The following is a 16,915-nucleotide window of genomic DNA, read 5'->3' on the forward strand; positions in this document are numbered from 1 at the left end:
CCCAAGTCACAGGGCACGCTTGTATAAAATAGGTAATCCATTTTGAAACACAATTAGAATCTCCCAGGCTTCCATATGGCAAAATATTATTAAAGACGTCACAACATCAGGCCAAACTATCCATATGTTAATTAGTGTATTTGTGTTAATTGCTCATTTTCATTTTTCGCAACAAAGGTGTAAATTGTGGCATCATCTGACCTTCGGTGCGCGCTTGATAATGCTTCTTTCTTATTAAGTTGTTCAACAGCTAAAATTAATTGCACCCCTGGGCTATAATATTATGCATGAGCAGTCACCTAGATGAATGGCAGTGCTGGAGACAGGGTGGAAGAATAGGGATTCAGATGTGCTGCTCCTGAACACTGAGAGTTACATGACAACTGACATGATCCCCAATTACAGGAACACTAATTAAGGTTATCAAACAAGGCAGGGTACTTTGTCTGTCAAGTGATTACTTACTTCTGGTTCAAAGATTTCTTTCTGTGGACAGAACAAGCACACTTTCAAGTTTCCAAGTGACCTTTGGAGCCGGGGTTGCTAGGATGGCGTTACTGGAGTGTATAGAATTAGAACTTCATAGAGGCAAACACAATACAAATATTCTGTGCGGATAATTTTATGTTTCTGTTCTCAGTTCATTGGAAAGTCTGTCAGTACGTCAGCCTGTCTGTTTATTGGTCCTTCTTTTCCTCTTTGTCAAAGCATTTTTTTTATTGAGATATATATTTTATATATATATATATTCACTGAAAAAACCATAGGTTTGACACCAGTTATAGTTAGCTGGAAATTTTACTGATATAAAACCAATGAAATTCCACGTTATAGTTAGTTGGACTCACTATAACTTGCGCGTGTAATGCACTGCTGATGACGTCACATATTACATCACTCATGACATCACTGATGACACCATCCAGTGAATGTGTGTCTTTCTGAAAAATAAATATGTGTTATATATGTATATATTATTGAATATCTTAGTGAATACATATATTAGTGAGTAATGCTTAAATATTTAAATATATGTATTAGTGTTTCACTTTGTGTATAAGTGGCTGCATGGGTTGATGAGTAGGTACATGTGTATGTATATAGGTTATTAGATGTTTTTCTTAGTATCAGTATGAGTGTTTGCATGCTTTGGTGGGAGTATTACTTAGTACATAGATGCAAGAATGACTGAGTCTCTGTTTGTATGTGTTTTGAAGACAGCATATGTGCAGGACTGTATGGGTGGATGAGTGTGTATATGTCTGTGTTAGTGAGTGAATGACTGTCTTATTAGTGTCTTTATCAGTAACTACATATGTTTTAATCTAGTATATGTGAATATTGATGTATATAAGTGAGTATATGTGAGAGTGAGGGATTGTAAGAGTTCCTGTTTAAATTAGTATGTGTTTCTATAAGTGATTTTTTAAGAGAGTAAGTATGTGTAAGTTTCCTTAGAAGTAAAGTGGTAGTGTGTGTATAGCTGCTAATGCAAATAAATGGATGTTCAATCGTTTATTTGCATGTGTGAGTATGTGTGTGAATAACTTTTGGATGACTGTCGGTGTGTAACAGGATGTGTAGGTGTATCACTACATATGATTAGTGAATATATGTATGAGTGACTATATAGAACTGTTGGTGAATTAGTGCATGTGTATATAGATGGTGGAATTATTGAATTGGTTGTTGTAACTGGTATGGGTATCTCCATTTTTTTGAAAATTTTAGTTTCTATTTTTGAATATGTGTTTCAAGGGTTAGATTACAGTGAAAGGAGGTCTGTCACTGTGTCACAAGGATGGTGTCATCAGTGATGTCATGAGTGATGTAATATGTGACGTCATCAGCAGTGCATTACACGCGCAAGTTATAGTGAGTCCAACTAACTATAACGTGGAATTTCATTGGTTTTATATCAGTAAAATTTCCAGCTAACTATAACTGGTGTCAAACCTATGGTTTTTTCAGTGAATTTCATAGGTTTTGTAAATGCTACTTCCTAACTATAACGTGTGTAAAACCTATGGTTTTTTCAGTGAATTTCATTGGTTTTTAAAATGCTAATTCAGAAATATCTCGTGTATACAACCTATACTTTTGTCAATAAAGTTCTGGCAATATTTTTTTCGGAAACAAGCCGTTTTCTTCACTGTGCAAGTTGCATAGAGACTCCTTGTAAAGCGATACAGAATTAGAAAGTCTGTACCTTGCCTTTTTTTCAACGCATTAAAATTTGCTTGTAAATAAAAATAGCCTTTCTAAACTTTCGTGCAAGAGCCGGTGTGCGCACTCTCGGCAACAGTTCTCAATAAAATGGATAGCGCATTTCCAGGCTTTCGTGCGCGACCGACTGCGCGCACCCGCCTATATATTTCGTGAAAACTTTGCAATCTGAACTTATTGAATTTCTTCATAGACCCATCAAAGAACTTATACTACGTCAAAGAGACTAAACCTAGGCTTCTTTTTTAATATTATGAAAATTTTCATTAAATGGAGCCGAATGTCTTTTTAAACTTTCGTGTGTGACCGAATGTACACACCTTGGTATTTTAAAAAAATATATAAAAGGTTTTATACTTTAACAATTGTATGCTTGAATCGAGCTCAGAAGATATATTAAATCCGGATATGTTTGGATTTACTCCTTTTCACGTTTTGAAACTTTGCTGAATTAGACCGCTACTTCCAAATGGCGTACGTGACCAGATACCATCACCGCGTACACGTCCTGAGACGCGCATGTGAAGTCATGTGACTTGAAAACAACACTTCCAATTGGTTCTTAGTAGTTTCTATTCTGCAATTTACACGGAGCACTCCACCCACTTCTCTCACTATCTTTTCTACTCTCAAAAGAGAACGACGTTCAACACCCTTCGGAAGACTTTGCTGAAATGGCTGCCGCCCCGCATTCATCTTCCGAATCTGAAGGAAATGAGCGGCTACCTTTAAACAGAAAAAAGGAATCTTTTATTTGGCAATTTTTCACTTATCCTGAAGAACAAAAGAAAGTGAATGCGCCAAAAGTTACCTGCACGATATGCAATTCGGTTCTCTCAAGAGGAAATCCAAGAAAAAAATATTCCTTTTCCATACATACCATGGTGCGGCATGTCAAACAAGTGCACCCTGTGGAATTTGCAAAGGCATCGACAAGAGCCCTGGCCACGCTATTACCATCAGAGGTGGCCAGCACATCTTCTGGTGGACGACCTGTATCTCCATCGAGTGCTGTGATGGACTTGAGACCATATCTTGCAAAGGTGCAGATGAAATGCAACGAGTGTGGAGAAATTCTTCTGTACGGAGAGCAGAGCCTCATTCTTACTAAACTAAAAATTGAGAGTCATAAATGCCCCGAGAAAAGATAAATTTCTTCATTTCATTTTGATCCTGTGTCACACATGAAAATGTTGTTGCAAGTTTAAAAAATCAAAAACAACATAACACTTGTTTTAAAAAAAATTAAAAAAAAAGTTATTTTCAGAACTAACTCATTCTACCAAAAAGAGCTCCAGGAGCATATTATAAAGGGGGTTTATCTCCGCTTTTTTGGCTTTCGTTCGTGCGCGACCGTGTGCGCGCACCCGCCTATATATTTCGTGAAAACTTTGCAATTGCAACTTATTAAATTTCTTCATAGACCCATCAAAGAACTTATACTACGTCAAAGACACTAAACCTAGGCTTCTTTTTTATTATTATGAAAATTTTCATTAAATGGAGCCGAATGTCTTTTTAAACTTTCGTGCGTGACCGAATGTACACACCTTGGTATTTTAAAAAAAAATATAAAAGGTTTTATACTTTAACAATTGTATGCTTGAATCGAGCTCAGAAGATATATTAAATCCGGATGTGTTTGGATTTACTCCTTTTCACGTTTTGAAACTTCGCTGAATTAGACCGCTACTTCCAAATGGCGTACGTGACCAGATACTATCACCACGTACACGTCCTGAGACGCGCATGTGAAGTCATGTGACTTGAAAACAACACTTCCAATTGGTTCTTAGTAGTTTCTATTCTGCAATTTACACGGAGCACTCCACCCACTTCTCTCACTATCTTTTCTACTCTCAAAAGAGAACAACGTTCAACATCTTTCGAAAGACTTTCTTTTCACGCGATAATGTGAAATACTGAGATTGTTACAGGATTTTCTATCAGATATGTGTTCCCATTTCTGTTGAAGCACTAACACCGTGGAAAATTCCACCGATAGCAGTGATATTTTTAACGCCGAGCACCGGCGATTTTTATCACTTAGAAGCCTTCCTATTATGAAGGTTTACCTCCTAAGTCTCTGATTCTCAAACTGTGCAACGCGGCTCCCCTGTGTGCCGTAATGAAGTGCTAGGGGCGCCGCCCACACTCTAGTGTGACTAACCATCTATAAATTCCACAGACATCTCTACCCTGTTATCTGCTATTGTGAGCATCAAAAGGAGCTGCGCTACGCCCCTGTGAGAGGCCTCACTCCCACTGCTGCAACGGCTTGGCAGTCCTCCAGATGCACAGGAACAGCCCCTCCGATCCATTGAAGTTCTTTGTCGTGAGAGGCCTCACTCCCACAGCTGCAACGGCTTGGCAGTCCTCCAGATGCACAGGAAGAGCCCCTCCGATCCATTGAAGTTCTGTGTCGGTCTCAATACCACTTACAAAATGAAAATAAGCACTGAAGAATATTCAAGCATGTAGTACTCCTCCTGCTACAGCATACAGAATGCATTGTATTACCTATAAAAAAGTGAAACACCCACGCTACAATCATATAGAATACTTCCTCTAAAGAAGCCTGTGAATAACTTTAAAACATCAGGTTAACCTTTTTTTACTCTCTCATCATTGTTAAAGATAAATATTTACAATACTATATTAAACAATGCCATGGTTGTGCTTTTTAATTTTAAAAATCTTGCAATCTTTCACAAACCCAATACTCAAGGCTTCTTTTTCGTGACAAAAATATTGCAATATTACATACCTACATAGAATAACAGAAAAAACATAAAACTACAAAGGCCAAACAGTCTACTAAACGCGGATTTGTAACCTATGGGGCAGATTTATGTTAACTACTTCATACCCAGATATGCACCAGTTAATGTGCACCACAGTATGCTAGTGCTCCGTTACCCATGGTGTGCCACATTTGAAATGTGGCGCACCATGGTACAAAAACACCATACATGCGTAACACATCTGTGCTGAAAAAGTAATACATTGCTAGAGTTGCATCGCAACTGTGATGCAGCTCCAGCAAGGCTCACCAATGCACTATATTCACAATGCTGCGTCAATACCTACGCCTGCTTCAAGCACATGCACAGTTTTGAAACAGCATGGGCCTGAAAGTGACTGAGTGAAATATCATACATTACAGTCAGCCACTTTCAAGACGCATTCCTTCAGAGGAACACTTACCGTTTATTAGAGGTAGATCGTCCGACTCCACCGGAGGACACCCCTAATAAAAAAGACATATATATAAAATGCGGACTAGCCGCTGTATCGTGCTAGCAAACTTTAACTTAAAAATCGTTAGAAAAAACAAAAGGAATCGAGCAAAATCAGTAGGCCACTGATAGGATCTCTTTTTGACCTCGCTAAAATAGAAACATTAGGAACAACCCCTCATGAGAAATATGAAACTAGTGAGAGAAACCGAGCTCGACGCCATGATGGCTGCAAGATAGCTCGCTCCGCCGCCCACCCCGCCCAAAATAACGACAAACCCTATGCAAATATTATAAATAAATACAACACACCAGCAAAGTAACAGGGTAAAACGTTTTATTAAATAACTATTTACATGGCAGCCTGCTGCAACATGAAAACAACACTTCCATTTGGTTCTTACTAGTTTCTATTCTGGAATTTACACGCAGCACTCCACCCACTTCTCTCACTATCTTTTCTACTCTCAAGAGAGAACAACATCCTACATTTTTCGGAAGACTTTGGTGAAATGGCTACCGTATCTCATTCATCTTCCGAATCTGAACAAAATGACTACCTTTAAGAAGAAAAAAAGAATCTTTCATCTGGCAATTTTTCACTTATCCTGAAGATCAAAAGAAAGTAAATGCACCAAAAGTAACCTGCACGATATGTGACTCGTTTCTCTCAAGAGGAAATCCAACAAAAAAATATTCCTTTTCCATACATACCATGGTGCGGCATGTCAAACAAGTGCACCCTGTGCAATTTGCAGAGGCATCGACAAAAGCCCTGGCCACGCTATTACCATTAGAGGTGGCCAGCACATTTTCTGATCGACGACCTGTATCTCCATCGAGTGCACAGATGGACTTGAGATATTTAACTATATATGGTCTATAACCTATGGTTTTTTCAGTGAATTTTCAAGGTTTTGTAAATGCTAATTCCTAACTATATATGGTCTATAACCGCCGCCCACCCCGCCCAAAATAACGACAAACCCTATGCAAATATTATAAATATATACAACACACCAACAAAGTAACAGGGTAAAACGTTTCATTAAATAACTATTTACATGGCAGCCTGCTGCAACATCGATCCAAATGCATGACACTGTTCCTGTCAAGGTAGCATAGCTGGCGGCCTAGGGGTAGAGGACCGTTGTGCAAATACCCCGGGGAGGACTCTGGATAAGCTTGGTCCCTGAGATTCTTCGATGTCACTGCCTTCCACAAATGGCATAAGTCCTGGATGTCCGGTGCCATACTTGAGGGTTTGACCTAAAGACACGTTCTGCGGTGCCCTGGTCCAACCATCACATATACCTGCGCCAGGAGACGGCGCAGGTATATGTGAAGGGAGAGGCGGCGCAAACGAGCCTCCCCCACCTCCCCAGGTGGAGGTTTCTCAGCTACACCCCTAAAGACACGTCCTGCGGTGCCCTGGTCCAACCAACACATATACCTGCGCCAGGAGACGGCAACATCCACGACTTATGCCATTTGTGGAAGGCAGTGACATCGAAGAATTTCAGGGACCAAGCATATCCAGAGTCGTGGATGTTGGGTGCCATAGTTGAGGGTTTGACCTAAAGACACGTCCTGCGGTGCCCTGGTCCAACCATCACATATACCTGCGCCAGGAGACGGCGTGGGGTGCACTGGAAGGGAGAGGCGGCGCGAACGAGCCTCCCCCACCTCCCCAGGTGGAGGTTTCTCAGCTACACCTCTAAAGACACGTCCTGCGGTGCCCTGGTCCAACCATCACATATACCTGCGCCAGGAGACGGCGTGGGGTGCACTGGAAGGGAGAGGCGGCATGAACGAGCCTCCCCCACCTCCCCAGGTGGAGGTTTCTCAGCTACACCCCAGCGCTTCACTGATCTCCTTGTCCTCAGTCAAGCATCAATAGTAAGATTTTCCTAGGTGAGTGTAGGTTCATAGTTTGCCATCCACAGACTAAAAGCCTGGAGTGGGAGTGAAAAAACCATAACTAGGTAAGAAGGAACGCAGAGGCTGTAGGAAGGACTCTGGATATGCTTGGTCCCTGAGATGCTTCGATGTCACTACCTTCCACAAATGGCATAAGTCCTGGATGTTGGGTGCCATAGTTGAGGGTTTCACCTAAAGACACGTCCTGCGGTGCCCTGGTCCAACCATCACATATACCTGCGCCAGGAGACGGCGTGGGGTGCACTGGAAGGGAGAGGCGGCGCGAACGAGCCTCCCCCACCTCCCCAGGTGGAGGTTTCTCAGCTACACCCCTAAAGACACATCCTGCGGTGCCCTGGTCCAACCATCACATATACCTGCGCCAGGAGATGGCGTGGGGTGCACTGGAAGGCAGAGGCAGCGCGAACGAGCCTCCCCCACCTCCCCAGGTGGAGGTTTCTCAGCTGCACCCCAGCACTTCACTCGACATAGGCGGCCGGCTCCCGGGGTCCGGCGGAACTTTTAGCCTTTTGGTGACTCTTCCATTCTGGACCTTGTCCCACAATCCGTTTGACCTGAAGACACGTCCTGCGGTGCCCTGGTCCAACCATCACATATACCTGCGCCAGGAGACGGCGTGGGGTGCACTGGAAGGGAGAGGCGGCGCGAACGAGCCTCCCCCACCTCCCCAGGTGGAGGTTTCTCAGCTGCACCCCAGCACTTCACTCGACATAGGCGGCCGGCTCCCGGGGTCCGGCGGAACTTTTAGCCTTTTGGTGACTCTTCCATTCTGGACCTTGTCCCATAATCCGTTTGACCTGAAGACACGTCCTGCGGTGCCCTGGTCCAACCATCACATATACCTGCGCCAGGAGACGTCGTGGGGTGCACTGGAAGGGAGAGGCGGCGTGAACGAGCCTCCCCCACCTCCCCAGGTGGAGGTTTCTCAGCTGCACCCCAGCGGTTCATTCGACAAGATGAGTTGCGCCCGCTCCTGCGGCACATTGCCTCGCTCGGCCAGCTCAATTACGCCTGCTCTTGCTATTACAGCGTCTCACCCGCCATCCGGCTGAATTGTACCCACTCTTGCTGTACAGCGACAGGCGGCTGCCACGGAGCTCAGGAAATGGCGGTCGGCTCCACAGACTTGGGCCTGGCCTGCAAGGATGGCTCTGGACAATCCTGGAACTCGGACGCTTGACTGCTACGGCATGGGCCCCATTCCCAAAAGTGTCCCATCAGCCTTGAAGATTCTACAAGAGTCACCGGGGCCCCCGACTCCCGCAGAGTTCCTGTGGGGAGCTTCTGCCATGATTGCTCGCAGAATGGCCACGACGTAGCCACGGGGTGCTCTCATGCTGACGCCAGCTTCAGTCTGAAACTTCCAGAAACAATGTAGACTACCAATTCAATCAGTTCCGGTGGAGCCCCAACGACGTATCGCGTTGTTGCATAATGCGTCATATGACACGCCGCGTTTGCGCACCCGGAAGTGCTCCGGTGCGTGAGGCGCGAAGTGCAGCTTCCCGGAAGCAATCCGGGGCGCGGCGCGGAGCGCGTAACGTAAGCATAACAGGTCATGTGACTTGTTAATAAAACTTTTCATTGGTTTAAAAATATTTTTTGTCCCAAATGATGAAAACCCCTCCTTGTTTCCTCTTGGCTCCTGCCCCCTCCCCAAGTCTTGCTCGGCCAGCTGAGTTTCGCCCACTCTTGCGGCCTACGACATGGATACGCCGGGGCGTTATGGATCAGTATGAGCAAATATACACTTGCGGATTCACAAGCAACAACAAGCCTTTGTATTTGGGGCTCTAAATCAACAACAGTGACAGAGAACAGAACCGAACTAAGCACTCAGGGGCTACGTTTAAACGTAACATCATCTCCCCAGAGTTACATCACCTTACACACACATCCACTCTGATCTCCTTGGCCTCAGTCAAGCATCAATAGTATGATTTTCATAGGTGAGTCTAGGTTCATGGATTTCCATCCACAGACTAAAAGCCTGGAGTGGGAGTGAAAAAACCATAACTAAGTAAGAAGGAAGGCAGAAACAGAATCTTCCTCTGCAACATCCGGCTCTGCATCGCTACTTACTTATAAATGCAGAAAAAACTCAATTAACACAAGGGCTCTTTTCAGAGCCACCTTATATCAAAGCACTGAAACTTCTGATTTATCTCCATTTTCACACTCTTGTAAATAGGTGTGCGCGCCCGAGTGCGGGCACCCCGCAACTTAAAAAAAAAATATATATATATTTTCGCCTTTAAGGATCTTACTGCACACCCTGAGAAAACCTACGCAGCAAAACAATCTCTACCTTCTCCCCTTTCCATGTTCCAACGCTTTGAAATGAACAATATATTTACTCGCAGTGACAAAATGGCGGTCAACACTTCCTGATTTCTTTCGAATCGAACGTTAACAGACGTCACGCAGCAAAAAAAAAATTCCGCTCGCGCGCAGCCGCTTGAGTGCGCGCACCCGTGCGCGCGTATAGATATATAATTGACTTTAACTTTAATTTTCTCAGCAACTACTGAACGGATTTACACCATTCCAAAAAAAGCGTAATCTGGGAGCCGGACTCTACAGTTTTGCCAAATTTCTTATAAATCCATTCAGCCGTTTGACCTGTAGCCGTGTCTAAACGTCCTATGGAAAATAACATGGAGAAAACACGTTTTGGGACCCCCCTTTTATCTCAGCCCCCACTTCACCAATCCCCCCCAAACTTTCAGGGAAGGAGCGCAGCGGACCGAGCCATCTTCTTTGAGAAATTCGCAAAGATTCATCCACCAGGGCCAAAGTTAATCCAAATAGAATGTTGAGGACTTCCTATGGAAACTACGTCCTAACTATAACTAACTAGGTAATATATATATATATATATATATATATATATATATATATATATGTATATATATATATATATATATATACATATATATATATATATATATATACAATATATATATATATATATATATATATATATATATATATATATAAAGATTGTCCATATTAAGATAGTCCATTTACCTGTCATGTTATCGTCCGCCGCAAAGGTGACCTAGGTGTTGTAAAGGAAAATACACGGTCCAGCTGAATAAGTAGATAATCCTTTATTGTAGCTTGCTTCTAGGATAGGTGAGTAGGAGAAGATAGAAAGTACAGATGCAGCCCCACCAGGAGCAGGCTCCTAGTAGCTCAGCATGAGTTGACCAACTTACACTGTAAGCACAGAGAGACACCCAGGCATTCCATGATGTCATGGTACATTCTACAGAGCTATTCAGAGGAGAACAGTAGAGAAGTCATTTACTACACATCTTCCTTCCTTAGGGAACAATAGCAGAAATAAAGAGAAAGATAAGTAAGATACCTCAAATATAATATTAACATGAACGTACAACAATGAGATGCACACATCTAATAGTGTATTACATGAGGTATCAGAAATACCACTAGCATGAGCAGAAATGCAATAAGATGCAGAAATAACTGAATACCTTAGAATTGCAAATAAAATTACTACTACACGCCCATCCCCCTCCCTTAGGGAAAAACAAAGCATGGCTTAGATTAATAAAAACCAATGCAACAAAGAAGGGTGTTCACCCCCACAACCTCCCCATACACAGGTACACCACAGGGTAGGCAGCCTGGTGAATAAAGGTAGGTGTAGACACTGACCCTTAGGAGAAAAACACCATCCCCAATAAAAGGTACAACAGGGGTAAGATTCACTCTAGATAACCGGAAGAGTGTAACCTGCACAATAGAAATACACCAGACAAAAACGCTCTGGAAAGAAACCAACAGTTCCCCAGATTAGAAGGCATGCTGACACTGAACACCAGGATAAAAAGGTCCATTAAGATTAACGGAAGAGATCTAAACACTAGAGAAAAGCTTCTCACTCAAAGTCCTACCAACATGAAACCCTTGGCCACGAGTTCCAAGCAGGTGGATTTCGACCGGAGCATAGTGTCAACATGAAAAGATGCCCCGAGGGTAATGACCCTAGGAACTGACCAAGCAAACTCAACCAAAAATAGGGAACAACACAGGGTACTAACCCTGGAAAATAACACAACCTCCCCTAGGTAGGGTACACCGCAGGGTAGTCACCCTGAAAAATCACATAACCTCCCCTGAAAGGGACACCACAGGGTACACACCCCGGAAACAACACAACCTCTGCAAGTAGGGAACACTACAGGGTGATCACCCTGGAAAATTGAACAACCTCCCCAAAGTAGAGTGCACCAACACAACAACTGACCGCCCCATGGCATGGTACAACCTCCCCAAACCAGGGTCCATCGTAGAGTAATACTTGTACACCACATGGGTACTCACCGTGGAAAACCACACAACCTCCCCTCAGTAGGGTACACCATAGGGTATTCGCCCTGGAAAACCACAGAACCTCCCCGAATTAGGGTACATAGAGGGTAAGCCAGTAAATGTCACCCTCGAAAAAGAAACTTAAAAGCAATATTAACAAGGAGATATTGTTCAGCTCCAGTGGGCGATCTCTCACCTGAGGACTCAACAGACAGCTTTGAGGTCTCGACACATAGCTCCATACAGTTGCCAGAATCCAATTTGGAGCCAAGAGTTTCATTTCTTGTTGAACTGATGTGCCTCTTCCTTCACTTGTTGCACAGGCTGTTCACCGCTGTACGAAACTATGAGACTCACTACGCAGGTCAAATTGGAACAGAGCGGGAGACAGAGACAAACACCTTTTTGTTGAAATGTCGTTGCTGCAATCGCCAGGGAAAACCAGCACAATGAACATGATTGTCGGCCTGAAGGCATAAGCAGATAATGTGAGCCAGGACAAAACACAAAATGGCGGCACGCTTTTTGACGCCGCGCCGAGTGGCTCACAGCGCGCTGGTGCAGGCGGGCGTCACTGGGCAGCTTAAAGGCATGAATAGAGAAGAACGTCATTCGGTAACAAAGTGAGAAAGAAGTCACCATCACCAAGGATGGCCTCCGCGCTAGAAGAACAGTGAGATGCGCGTGCATGGGCTTTGAATTTAAATGATGCGCTGCCAATTGCTAAGGTGAAAGGTCCACTTTAGGAGATAAATCGCAAAAAAAAAAGAAAAGCGCACCCACTCACTCAAAAAGGTGCTCCTCATGCAACAAATCACTCGGTCAGTTCTTCTGACAAAGTTCCTCAAGTCCGTTTAACGCTGTCACTGTCTCCGTCAAAGCACCACCCCAAATACACATATAAAAGGTGTTTGTTGTGAAGGAAGTCACACAAAGTCCTTCTTTTCCCTAAAATACACCACTGCTCTCAGCTGTAGAAGTGCACAATCAGACCTTGATAAAGACGCTGATCAAATACACTGCCAGACGCTGCCGGAAACAAATCCCACCACCAGGCAGATTGGCAATTTACTGAGGATGCAGTCAAAGCCTGCAGTAAGGCCACAACACTTCCAAGCAGATAGGGGCTTAAATGAAGCAGGAGAACATCGCAGAGTGTATACACCTGTTGCACCTATGAGAGGCTTGTTGCTGGAGAGACTGTTAATTATTTAAGTCTACCAGGTGACCGCAGACTCCACAGTAATGGAAGGCAAACACCCAGGTTGCAGGCTGTCCAGATGGTACAGGACACTGGTGGGGCTGGTCAGGGCGTTACCTTTGAGTTTCAATTGACGTTTTGAAAGTCCTAAATGTCTTTAGTTTCTTGTCCTTTAGTTCCTTGGTTCCTTAGTTGTCCTTACTCCCTACTTTCACACGTAGGTTCAAGATCGTCACCAAATTGTTGTATAGGAAAATACACGGTCCTTTATTGTAGATTGCTTCTGGGATAGGTGAGTCGGAGAAGATAGAAAGTACAGATGTAGCCCCACCAGGAACAGGCTCCTAGCAGCTCAGCCTGAGTTGACCAACTGACACTGTAAGCACAGAGAGACATCCAGGCATTCCATGATGTCATGGTACATTCAACAGAGCTATTCAGTGGAGAACAGTAGAGAAGTAATTTACTACACTAGGCATACATCTATTGACTCCTTCCCTACCCCAAAGTAAATAGTCTCAGAATGCAGGTGTTGACAAAGCCAATAGGTTTGGACTTTGAATAGTGCATTCACACAGCGATTTCTGATTTCTGTGTAAGCTTGACCTAGTTCACATATATATGACTATCGGAAAACAAAACAAACATACCTATAGAGAACAAAAAACACAGACTAATACACGTACAAGGCACACATTCAGTCCAACCACCAGTCACATAATTAACCTGGCACACAAACCACGAGACCGCAGTTATCCATGCACGCTGATCAACAGACACACATGTATGCACCCACACAGATCAATCCTCAGAGACAGACACACAGACACATACAACACAGACAAACATACATTGAATCCCGCAATGAGTCAGAGAACATGCAAATATACAAAGTGACCGACAGACAGATATAAGCAAATGGATAGATGCAGGCTTCATCATTAGAGCTTCTGCTGTTAGGAAATCACCTCTGAGGAGGATAAAAGATGAGAGATTCAAAACACATTCAATGTGTAACCTCTCAGACATTAGTTTCTTTGTTTTATCCAATTATATATAGATAATTTGTCTCTCAGATTTTCAGTCATGGGCACTTAATTTTGTCCTTAAACACTTGCAAAGCCCCTAATTGTTGTGGGGTTATCTGTCCATAATGTTGTAAACACCTACTTTAAGATCCGTAAGCAGATTGTATTCTTACACTTGGTGGAATTATCCACTAATGTGTTCAACCACATCTGAAAGTTTTCGTATAAGGCTATACTCTAATATTAATTTCTTCCCCAGGCTGGGGCCATGTGAATCCTACCAACTGGCTGGTGACCACTGTTTTCTTACAAAGCATTTCAACAGGATGTCCAGGGAATCTCTGTTAGATGTGATGGATAGAATAAACTTTTCCTACCTGTGCACCAGGTTGAAGCAATCTCTCTTTCATGGTTTGTCAATAGAAATGATTTTAAATTTGCTAGTCTATGGGAAAGATATTTTGCAATGTAAACCATCCTACTATGCTTGTTAAAATCAAAAATAACAAAGACATGAGGTAGGAGATGGAAGGAATTAATCCTAGAATGGGTGAATGATTCTGACCAGGTGGGTTTTGTGGCTTTTCCTGATTCACAACAAAGGACTAAGGGCCTGATTTAGAGTTAGACAGACAGATGTTCCACCACAAATATGATGGATATCCCATCTGGCGTATTACAAGTGCCATTTGATATACTCATCCACCGAACTCTAAATCAAACCCTAAGTATGAGGTGCAAAGAATGTTATGCCAGTCTTGGGTAATAATGTAGAGCGTCCCTGTTTGCTGGTGCAGATTTCTTGTCTAGTCATGGATGTGCTCCTAGAAATACAGACACCGCTCGACAAGTTACATTTAGAGCTAATGTAACCTGGTTCCCTCAAACAACGTTTCTTATGCATCACCCAACAGTCTTTGAAGTGGCTTCTGGCATGGGCTGGAAACTAATGTGGTTCCTCAATGCTGAGATGCATTTAATCTTCCTTTTGTGGTTAGTAATTAGTAACGCTATTAGGTGAAGAAAAGCACAGCTTACCTGTCAGGATTTGTGGAGAATATCATGTATTTAATTATCTTTGTGAGTGTTTCATAAAACAAGCGACTGCTTTGTGTAGTAAATGTTTATTTGATGGAAGAAAGGAAATTGTGATATTCAGCAAGGTAAGCTAAATCCATTCTGTTTGTGTTGGTTCTTAATATGATGCTTGAAGAACAGAGAGAGGTCAACGAGAAAGCAACGTGGATGATGAAAAACAGGAATAGAAACCATCTAAGTTCAAATTGTTCAGCCCTCACAAGGAAAGGCAATGGTCACTGCGATTAAGAAAATATTGTGTGTGTTGTCTTTGCGCTAAGGTCATCAGTGTCAAACACATGACCATGTCTGGAGCTGAGGTGCATGAGTGCAAAAGTCAACTAGGAGGTAATTTGGAGGTTGAGCTATATGCATTGTATGTATTGATAAAGATAATGTTGTGTTCACCTTATTTATTACATATGTTATTCTATTCTTTGTCTCGTTCTCTGTCTCGCTCAGTTTCTGTCCACATTAGCTGTAAGTACTAGATTGCTGTCAGTAGACGTTGGATCTGGGAGAGGAACAGAGACTCTTGCTGTACCAGGGTTTCTTACCTGAATTAAAGCTGTTAACCATTCACTTGTGTCTGTCTCCACTTTACAAGTGACGACAAGTGAAACACTGGTAGGATCTAGTTGTGTCTACAAAAATTCATAGTGAACTGGATGGAGAAGTTTCACTTGAGTTGGGTGTCTTGAAACTACAGAGAATTGTTGGTGTGAGCAAGTGAATTCCTTTTACCTGGACTGAGCCTCTGCCTACAGGTTGTATCCCTGAAATAATTGTGTTTTTGGCTTTGTCCAACTTCCTATGGTCAATGCCTTACTGATAGCCATGCAACTATTTAATTTGAAAAGTCATGAGCGCCGTGCTTACTTGAATCCTTGCACGTCAGCTGTTTTAGCGGAATGTGGAACTCTGTCTGAATGCGTGCAGTTGTAGTTCCATGAGATTGCGTACTGGGTCGTGATTTACGACTTGGGTCACATTGCGTGACCTTGCGTGCCACCATCTTGTCAGGCACAATTATTCTGTGTTATGCCTTCAGAGCGGTAACACGCAACCTACTTGTGGTAATCTTAAAGGCACGTTTCCTTTAAAGGCATCTTTCATCAGCGCTGTGACGCTGCAACATCCTTTCACCTTTGACCAATTCTACGGTGCACATACAAGTGCGGTTTCAGTATGTTTCTGTTATACGCGGTGATACGCACACCTCAGTTATTTCTGAAGCAATTTTATTACACAGTGATGCACACACCTTTTGAATATTCAGTGCATTTTATTTACATATGGTGATACGCACACCTCGTGAGGAAATTCAACACAAGTTTTTTTTTATTCAACATGCTCATTAATAAGGTTAATTTGTTATAATATACTGCACAGTGAATTAGTCCTTCATTGGTGAAGTTGGGATTCTGTTAAGTCTACGTGCATTGTAGTATGTGTGTCCGGCACGAAAAGGCAGCCGGAAAGTGACGCCGAATGGTGGCCTGGGGGCACCTATGGTGCCCTTCCGTTGATCCCTGCACCCGGTGGCAGGCACCTTGGGGTGCCAGCCACAGGGTGCAGGGATAAACTGCACCACTGCATTTCACAATGGAGGCATGCATTACGCTCAGAATGCATGCTCCCATTGTGAAGTATAGCAGTGCGACCGAACAGGGTTCAGTCACATCGTACTTGAAGGGCTGTAACCGACCACAGCAGGTCGGTTGGTTACGGTTCCTGACCGATGTCAGACGGACTCAGAATAGGCCCCTATGAAAGAAGCTAGCGCTAGCTCTCAAAGACCTACTACCGAAATATTAAAAGATGTACTCCCCAGAGTTCCAGAAGATGTAACTGGCCAATTA

Source organism: Lissotriton helveticus, chromosome 10 (assembly GCF_964261635.1).
Source record: "Lissotriton helveticus chromosome 10, aLisHel1.1, whole genome shotgun sequence".
In the NCBI taxonomy this organism is placed as follows: domain Eukaryota; kingdom Metazoa; phylum Chordata; class Amphibia; order Caudata; family Salamandridae; genus Lissotriton; species Lissotriton helveticus.